A 10,247-nucleotide genomic window follows, 5' to 3' on the forward strand; every position below is an offset into this window, starting at 1 on the left:
TACAAAGAAGAGGGACTAAGCCAGGCTTAACTAGAAGTTTTGCTTATACCAAAAATGTTTTTTTAATGTTTTGCGACATGAAACTTGGAACAAAAATACTCTTTTATTCTTCCTCTCTCCATCCACCTTCCTCTTCTGAAAATATATACTTGCTATTAATTGCAGCCTTCTACTATGTATATCCACTTGATGGCAGCATTTGAACACAGAACCATTTGAATCTCTTCAAACTCTGTCCCCTTCACATTTTCCATCGGGAAGTTTGTAACCCATCCCTAGTGACTGGTGATGGGAAAAGGGCAAAAAGTGAGAAGGAGAGCGTGCCTGTGATTCTTCACCTGTAGGTAACTACTGCTCATGATCTGGTGAGCTGCAACAAAACCAAAACCACATCTGTGTCGGTAGAGAAAGTCGTCAGTGTTATCTCGACAGAATTACTGGTCTTCTTTGGAATTAAACTGGAGAGTAGAGACGTGACATCTACAGGCCCATAAGGTTAATGATACTTCTGGAAAGGTTACTGCAATAATACCCAGTCTGGATTTTCTGCCACCATACAGGAACATATGCAAGTTTACATATTCATAAGTAATGCTGGATTTTGCTGTGCTACCTGTGGCATGCGAAATTTATTCATTTTTCTAACTTGTACATGGCTTTTGATAAACTAAACTCAGATAGTATTTACTTTATAAACAAATCTACATGAATGAAGATAGCTTAAATGAACAGTCACTGAGAGGAAATGAAGAACAATGAAAGGAAAGCCAAGAAAATATTTTATACAAATTCAGGTAAATGAAAAGTTTTTGGTGCACTAGTATACTCCTACACTCTCCCATTTTACTTGTGTATTTTTTTCAACCCAAAAGTGAGTAATCATCTCATTCATTCTCATGCTCCCCACACTGTGTGGTGAAATTTTGATTTGCTTGCCTGTCTTACTGACTTTGAAAGGTGTTCAAATTGGAATGGGGAAAATACATGCTTTAATTTTTAAAAATCTTTTTTGTACCAAATTCAAGGCCAGAACTTCACTCAGTTTTCCAGGGCAGGCATCTTATAATTTACTGGGAGTTGTGCATCTACAGCATTTCCAACAAGGAATGGTTAATATTTCAAAAGGCCAAGAAAATGTGGAGTTCATTGGAGTTATTCCATTCTACCTTCCAGTGTCTAAATTACTGGAAGTATTTCAAGAGTCCTGCATCTTTTCATGGGGCAAGTGTAAGCTTTTAAGGGATTTAAGCCTCAACTCTCACCTGTGCCTGGTTTTCTTCCTAAATTATGGGACTTGGAGGACTAAGATCTGACTGATCTGATGGCTGGGAGCCTGGATCGCTGAAAGATATGAGAGACAGCCTGTTTTCAGGGAGTGCTGGAGCAGTCCTTGTAGTTTTGAACACGAGAAAGAGTTAGTGATGGCTCCTTGCTGAGGGAGAACAAAGATTGCCTGGAAGCCAGAGATGAAAGTGTAAGGAATCATGTGTGGACTTTGTGGTGGGAGACAGCCATAAAGGGACAAAGTCTGATGTGCAGCCCTGTCTGAGGGAGTTTTTCTTTAGACGACTGCAGGATTGTTATACTGCTAACAGATGAGCTCATCAGGGGAGATCTTAGTTTGTGCCTTATAGAGCACGTGTGAGGTTGAGGGAGCTACAAGTGAGAAGCTGCAGCTTTACCAGATTTGCTCTCCACAGCTGCCTGCAGGGCCAGTCCTGCTCTCCTCTCCAGAAAGCTGGAATTATCCAATACTTTCAAAGAGACTGCTGCCATTAGCTAGGGTGTGGTCTTCATTTTGAGTATCAGTCCTTTTGATATTTTGCTCATTACTCCCCAGATTCTGCATTGATCTTGGCTGGAGATTTTCATTTTTCTACCCTATGGTCATGATCTTCACCCAAAAAAAAGTACTTAGGAGTGAAAAAAGGGTGTGAAAAATTCAGGCTATCACCCAGCCTCAAGCCTTTCTTCTCCAGATAAGCCAACAAGGAAGGTTAGAGATGGTTAGCTATGTTGGCCAAGTTACAAAATCAAGTGCGACATGCAAATGGCTTTCCATTAGCTCTCTCCAGTTTCTAAGTAGGTAGATCCAGGGTGATCATGTCCACTGATACCATTTGTAGAAGTATGGCATTGGGAGCACAGGGGCTTGTTTTACACTGTACGTATTAGCGTCTCAAATACATCCATCTTTGAAACTAACTTCATGCCAATGTATATTAAACATGAATAAAAGCAAACAAATAGAGTGGTGGTAGAGCACTTAGGAATGGAAGATCATGCCCAAATCAATGCAGCCATAATCCAGTAACAGCTTCGGAAAAGGCCTTCATGTACCCTACTTTGCGGAGGGAGGCACACAAAAAAGCAGAAAAAGGAGAAACAGCTTAGTATAAAGAGACAATGTAATGGTGAGTCCAAGCATTTGCTTTGAGGATGTGAAGTAAAACAGCGTGGTGGGATGGTCTCCACAGAGCCCTGAGACAGAAGAGGAATGAAGGCCACCCAGTTAACCTGGAAACAATGAACTTCAAAGGCCTTGTCGGTCTAGCAGGCGCGACTAGCTTGAGGCAGGGGAGGAAATCTAAGTAGGTGGCATAGCTAGAAGAAGCAAGGAACCGAGGCTTTTTTCTTTTCTTCTGCTCCCTCCGAGATGTGCTGGTTAGATTTGTGATACTCTACCCAATTGCTTACAGGCAGCAGGGCATGTGTGAGCACTAGAAGATGACAGGGGAAATGTCCATCCTGTTACAGATGAGTGTCTAGAGCTCATCTCAAAATTTAAAGACAGGTAGGAAGTGAGGAGGCTGAAATGGGATAGATGGTAGCTCATGTTTATTGAGCAAAGACAAACCTACGTGCTTGGGGTGTTGGTGGGCTTTCTGTAGCCTGATGATGCCTACAGCTAGGCAAAAATAATGTTGTTCCATTGAGTGGGACCATGATGTAATTCTTTCAGAAAAACAATAGTAGCTAAGAAGATACCTTGTTGTTCATTTTTCCCTTACAGTCCTTGGAAGAACTTGATGTAGAGGAGACAAAATGTTATTAAAGTCTGTGGTATAAAAGTTGGAGGATTAAACTATCAGCCTAAATAGGTCTTCAGATGGATTCACGTAATAAACACTTACATGTGTTCTGTCTCTTGTGGGCAGTGCTGAGTTTGCAACTGAGCGCGTTTCCGTTGAAAAAGTTCCAGTTAAGGCTGCCCACAAAGCTCTGCCCAACCGGTATTCATGTTTCTCCTGCAGAACTACGTTTGCCATAAACCTCCAGTGAATCCAAGTGATTGTGTATAATACCTGTCTCCCACTGCCTCCAAATATCCACATTTTGTCTAGATATAAAGGAGTAGCTTGAAACACGGACAATGTGTGCTTGAATGTTTGCAAGCTGCTTTAGCAGGCCATGGCTGTGGCAGCAAGCAGTGCTGTGACTAGATGGTGCACTTGCCATGTGGTATGCAGAAATTGCAAGTAGAATGGTGATAGCTACCCCTTACACAGGTATTTGTGAAAGCTCTGGTAGTGATTACTGTGTGCATATGTGTCTTCATCTTCGGGGAAGGATAAATTCAGCCATAGGATAAGTGGGAACTCTGGGTTTTGAGTTCTGAAGCCATTAAGAACATATATTCAGTATAATAAGTACAAGACTACCACCCCGCCAAAAACCAAACCAAAAGAAAACAAAAAAAGTCCACCAAAAAAACCCCAACAAAATCTCACCCACAACACACCACAGTATTTCTGTCCAAATATCCCACAAGCCTTATTCACTATTATTTGTATTGCCTGGGTTGCAATTATACTGTAGGTAGGTATGCATGTGCTGAAACTTATCTGACAATCCTCTTTCTAGGAGCCTGTGCTGGGGCTGCAATAGCGATGCCTGATGCAAATCAGCCACATTCAGGTTTCCCATGCTCAGCGTCTGGCTCAGGCTAATGTTGTTTTAAGTCTCAGCAAAAAAACAACTTGGTTTCCAAGGATGAGAAGAGATTGTCTCTCCTGCTTGTTATTTAAAAATAATAATCTGACAGTCGTCTTGAAACATAACAGTACTGTTCTGAGGGCTGCTCATACGAACTTCATGTCCTTTTAACATGAGTTTTATTGGGGTGCTGTGAATTTCTGGTTATTAATGCAACAGTTAATACAACAAGTGTGAGAAGAATAAACTCCAGGTTTATTGGAAACAATCTATCCAGATAAATGTCAAGCCTTTTACAAGTAGAAGTACACCTCCTTCAGGTCAGAGATCAACCCTCCCAAAGCCTTAGAGCTTCTGGCTGAAATCTATTCTCTCACAGATAACAAGTTATTGTGCCTTAGCTGGCCCTGGTTACAGGCTGTGTGAAGCTGCCCATCCTGGAGCAAATAAAAAACTAATTTGAGTTGTTTTGTCTCTCAGTTTCAGTGAACTCCTGGTGCCTTGTGTTTGCTGTGAGCTGACAGTTGGACATGTTTACAAGATGCAGCTGGCCATGGTGATCTGTTATCCTGCAGGAGCATGTAGATCTCTGTGCCTGGAGCGTGGTGGACCTGAGATCCTTACTCTGAATTCCTTCCAGTGGCAGAGATGGGCATTTTAAGACTGTTAGACTTCATAATGTTTATTTAAAATGTCTGAAATCCTTGCTTATGAAAATGGGCAACTGGGAACAAAATACACTTCCAGTTCAATTCAATGTTTTTGTGTGTGTGTCTGAATAAAGATTTCAGGATAAAACTCCTAGTCTGAAATTAGCAATGAAACTGGAGCTACAGAGGGCCTTAAGGGTTGCATTCTCATTTGACACGATTGCATTCTTCTCAAAGTTCAGTGAGGATATCGTATGATTGCTGCGATACGTAAGCTTAGTACTTCAGCAGAGCGGCGTGCATCACGCATATGGCAAACTTGTTTTGCCTTGGCATAGAACTGCCGGTGCGGCTCAAAAAGTTTGGCTGGAGCAAGGCTCCGGCAATTCTTTCATTCTATCCAAGCGGTCAGTTTTTTTCAACAAGTACACTCTGCAGAATCAATTTCTAGTTGTAAGATAGCATTTTGACGTGAGGGAACAAAAAAGGAGCTGTGAATTACAGTCTTTTGTTCATGCTGGAAAGTGTAAATGAACAGATTTAGAAAAAAATAAAAAAAAAGAAGTACCAACTTTTCTTTGAAACAGAATTACTGAAAGGTTAATCTTGCTGTATTTTATCATTTCAGATCCTTTCCAGGACAACTAAGTTGTTGAGAATTGACAACGGTGGAGGAGTGCTGAAGGTTTTTCTCGGGTGCAAGTATTTTAGAAAGATTTATCACCAAAATCACAGCAAAGGTTGGATGGTAGGACAGGTTTAGATTTTGAACTCTTTTTTCCTATGAAAAACACGGACGTAAATATTATTTTCATTTGTACCAAATAGAAACACATCCAGTCTAAGCATGAGACTGACTTATATAAGCCACACATTTGACTCTCATTCTGAATTCTGGTCTCAGTTCCTTTTTAATCAGTAACACTGAAATGCTTTTAGAATAAGTGCTTTGATTAACAAATGTCACCTCATTCTTTTGGCACTCCTGTGACAGATAGATATTTTTATTTGCCTGAAAAAATAAAACAAAACCTTGCCAGGGTCCTGAGTTCTGGCTCCAATTTCTGCCATCAAGCCCCTAGACTTCTTGGTCCTCAGCCTTGGGATGCATCTTTCCTATGGGCTTGGTTTGCTCCGTGAATGATACGGCAGTTGTAAGTGAACAATTGTCCTCTGTGGAAGAAAATCAGTCTTGATCCCTCTCTGTCTACTGCCTTAAAACTGCTTCTTTACCCATGCTTCTTGAACCATTGAAAGACATTTGTCCCAGAGCGAAGATCTGAAAAGAAATTTCAGAAATGTAATTCCTGTTTTTCCCTTTTGTGTACTAGTTTTGTGTCTGTGGTCAGATGGTAAAATACACTGCGCAACAACCCGCGGTATTGCTTGCAGCTGAATAAACCCTCTTTAAACTTACTAAACCAAACGAAATGGCGTTATGTTTTCCAGCAGGGATATAGACTCCGTTAGCATAAGGTAGTCAAAGGGTAGTTGATGATACGTATTTACCAGTGCAGGAGTGAAACTGAGCTGGTAAAGCATATGTGCTGAGGAGGCTGAAGAAACAGAAGGTTTCATAGGGCCAGGGAGGTTACTTTAACTGTCATGTTATGACAGCATGTGTTCATTACTTTTCCGGGCATGGCCCTTTGTTCTAGTGCCTTGCTATATGTGTTAAATCCTACGTAGCGCTGAAGCTCCATAGACTCAGAGTACAGCAAGAAAATAAAACAAAATCCACCGTACCGTGCCAGTGCCAGGCTGAGTGTTAACCTGCATGCTCAGGAGAGCATGGAGCGGGCGTTCTGATGGATTGGGAGAGCAGGGGTGGCTGTGTCAGCCCAGAGCTGCCCCTGAGGCTATGAACTCACTCCCTAGCGCTGGGTTTTCAGGTCAGGGCAGCAGCACGCTGACAGAGCTGTGCTAATTCTGCTTCCAGAGCCCCTGCAGTCAGCACCAGCGTTCCCCTGCTCCAGCAACTACTGCGCGTTTAGCCAGACTGGCTGACCTAGGGCTCCTGAGCCATCATCGGGCTTCCTTGAAAATCACATTCTAAAAACTGCCCTACTGAATCTAAGGGAAAAACAGTGAAAGGCCGGAAAAAAAGCCAGTCCTTTCTCATGATCACATTCACTCTTCTCTTTTTCCACAACTTTATCATTTAAAGTAAGCTAAGCCAATAGTAAGTAAACGTGAAAATCTGTGAAGAAATCTGTTCACAGGTACTGGTATCATGAAAAATGCAAAGTAAGACATGTCTGTTTTGACTGCCAGTAGACCGCCTTTACCTACGTGATAAGACTTAAATTGTGCAAGCTGGGAGTAAAGTGTATTTCTCACTGTGTGGAAGCAGCAAATGTTGGTGGACAGAGCACTCCTGAAGAAAAAGGACTCTCTATTGCTTAACAGCTTTGCGGAAGGTCTTTGGGGGAAGAAAAAGGTAGGTGAACGTGGATACAGCATCTATATGAGAAATGTCATGGTACTGAATAGTAGTAAATGGATGCAAGTGCAGCAGACATACTACTGTATGTCTGGATGCTCACATGAACATAGCACAGTCAGAAATCAGTTCTGCGCCCTTCTTTAGTCCAAACACTCGTTCATTTCAGTTCCTTCTATAGGATCAAGCTCTATGTTTGTGCTTGCTTTCTTCTAAAATAAATCTTTAAAATCACACACAAAAATAAATTTCTTTTACTAACAGATAAAGATTTTAACAATGCTAAAATGAAAGCAAGGGAAATAATGATATTCCACTCATTCAGATGAGAGTGGAATATCAACTACCCTCATTTTTTGTGGACCTGGCCTAGCAAACTTTTGTGCTGGTGTTACAGAAAAGGTCATGAGAGACACCAGTTGCATTTACCACCTGCAGGGAGAGGGTGCCAGTTTGGACATCCACAAACTGAACTGAACCTTTCCTTTGAACTCAGACTGATTTTGGCTTTCTTGGGTTATTATGTTTTCTTTTGGTGCCAAGTGCAAGAGATATTGCAGAAGAAAATTAAAAACACAGCCTGATTTTTTTAGATCTCCATGCTGTTCTTGTGGACCAGAGATTTGGCTGACTATCCAAGCATCTGGATGCTTCCTAAAAGCATCTTTGGAGGTTTTAAATTCTGCTCTTTTACAAGATGGTCTCTAATGGATTGTGCACCCTTCCATAAATAATAGCATTATCTGTGTGTATATCTGCACCCATACCAGTTACACTGAGTCTACCTGCAAACAGGTGTCACTGATCCAAAGAAAGTGATTTGTTGTGTCCTTTTTTTTTTCATTTGCAATAAGTCTCAGATTGGCTGTGTTCCCACAGAATGATTTATTTTCCCTCCTAAAGACCTGAAATTTTTCTTTGCTATAACTTTGGGCTTAAGTGCCTAGTGTTTTTTGAGCAAGGGGCAATAGCATAGAAAGTGTACATATGCAATGAACAAAAATAATCTATGCTAATGACAACCACTCTTATAAGAATTTGAAGTACGTGTGGCTGTTTCAGCACTCCCCATCTCTCCTTCTATTTAAAACTCCTTGGCAATATGTTTGTCCCCTGGACAGAGGGAGAGGACAGACATTATTTAGGGAAGGGGTAGTTATCTGATTTCAGACATTTACTGAACATCAGAATCACAACAAAGCTTGGATGAGAACTATTTTGGCAATTACTACAGACATACAAATTCAGTGCCTAATACTGATGACATAGAACAGATTTTCCTGTTTGCATTGTTGAAACTTCAAAACCAACTCAGAGCTGAGCCTCTTTTCCCATCGGTACGTACCTGTGAACAAGCAGGACAAACTTAGCCAGAATAAAAAGGGGGTCCTGTACAAGTCTCCAGACTACAGACTATTTCGAGAGAGTACACATATCAATTTTATATATGAAGAAAAGTTTTCTGGTTCCATCTTACCACCAACAAGTATATAGGGTCTATTTACTTCTGTCTTGTTCCACAAGAAAAAGCCTGGCTTACAGCAATACAATTTTGTCCTCTACCTGGCCAGGTGAGTGGAATTACATGCAGAACCCCCACCAAGGAAGATGCACGCAAATAAGCTAGCTTCACTTTCTACGCTAGTGGATCTTCACTCATAAGTGGTCCTCGCTCTCTCGTCCTTTATTTAAAACTAGCTCAATGTAAGTTTGTCAAGGTCCCAGTTTAAATACTCCTATTTGTCTCTTGAATCTGTCTGAGGGTGGAAAGCCCCTAAACTGATAGCAAAACAAAAACCCCCAACCTGTGTCCTTTCCTGTGGCCCTACCCAATTCTCTTCCACGGCATCTGCAGACCGGCATCTTTCTTGCCGGGGCTGCCCTAGGTGATTTCAGGAATTCCTGCCAGTCAGTAAAGGATAAGGGGAGAAACAGCAGCCAAGTTAAACCCTAAGCGACACCAACACTTTCTGAAGAGGTGCTGTGAGAAGGAATGCAGGAGCTGTGAGAAGGGACTGAAGCATAATAATGTGGCATTCAGGATTCACTGAAGCAAGGGACTGAAGCTGATGGCCAGACACCACAAAGATAAGGAATATTCCAGAGGAAGCCAGGAAACCCTGATTCGTACAGTAAGAAATTCTAGGTGTAACTTCTGAAGGCTGAGCTCTTGCAAAACTGCAAATCTGTCATAAACTTAGACTAGAAATGTACTTGGTAATGTGGAGCTATTTGTGCCATCTGGCAGCTGTCAGCTTTCTCTATTCACTTCCCCCCTACTAATGCAAAACACAGAAACTGGACCTTTTACATCTTGCTACATGAAAAAGAGTTGGTACCTAGAGGCTTTTTAAGGCCAAACCTTTGCAGTGTGCTGGTGCCTGCTCTCTGGGCATCCTTTGCAAACATTAATAATGACTTACCCTGGTCGGCAACAACCATCTATTCCTCCTTCCTCTAATATTCCTTTATGGCAGTGTGTCTTCAAAGAACATTGCACATGTCCTCTTAAATACCTGAAATTCACCTCGTACACTGCTTCAGAAGGATTTAAAAAACAGCTGGTGTTTATCTCATAGCTATCTCCATTTTTAGCTGCAGTTTACTGACCTCCATAGTTTTTATCAAAGATTACATTCTTTTTCTTTTTGCCAGAACACTTACAGCTATTCTCAAATCTTTTTTTGTCAGTGCTATCACTTTGCTATAAGCCACCTGTGACATGAAGTGATTAATTTGCTTGTTTTGCATTTGTGTTTTGTCCTGTGAGGAGAGGCACTGGGTGAGGCAGGACCTTCAGGTGGTTGTGGAGAGGTTGTGTCTTCCCTGGAGGGCAGAGCAGGGGCAGAGGCTTGGGGATAAGAGGCCAAGGCAAGGCAGCGGGCAGCGATACATGCAGCAAATAGCCTGGAACTTGCCCTGAAAACAGACAGCCAAGAAGGCAGTGAGCAGACAGCGGCCAGACCTTCAGAGTGAAAGAAAGGCATAGTCACTGGAGAGCAGAGTGGGCTGTGCAGATTTTGAGTTGATGGAAACTAAGCCTGGAAACAAGGTTGTTCACAAAAAGAGACAGTGAGCAAAGGCAGATTGCTTTATAAATGCCTTTATTCTGTGGTGGAGTAACTAGATTTCTGTATGCCTAAAAGCGGGACGTTAAAAACCTAACTTTTTCAGATTAAAGGTGGTGGGGTTTTTTTTGTTATTTGTTTGTTTTGTCA

Source organism: Charadrius vociferus, unplaced genomic scaffold (genome assembly GCF_000708025.1).
Source record: "Charadrius vociferus isolate BGI_N301 unplaced genomic scaffold, ASM70802v2 scaffold228, whole genome shotgun sequence".
Classification (NCBI taxonomy): Eukaryota; Metazoa; Chordata; class Aves; order Charadriiformes; family Charadriidae; genus Charadrius; species Charadrius vociferus.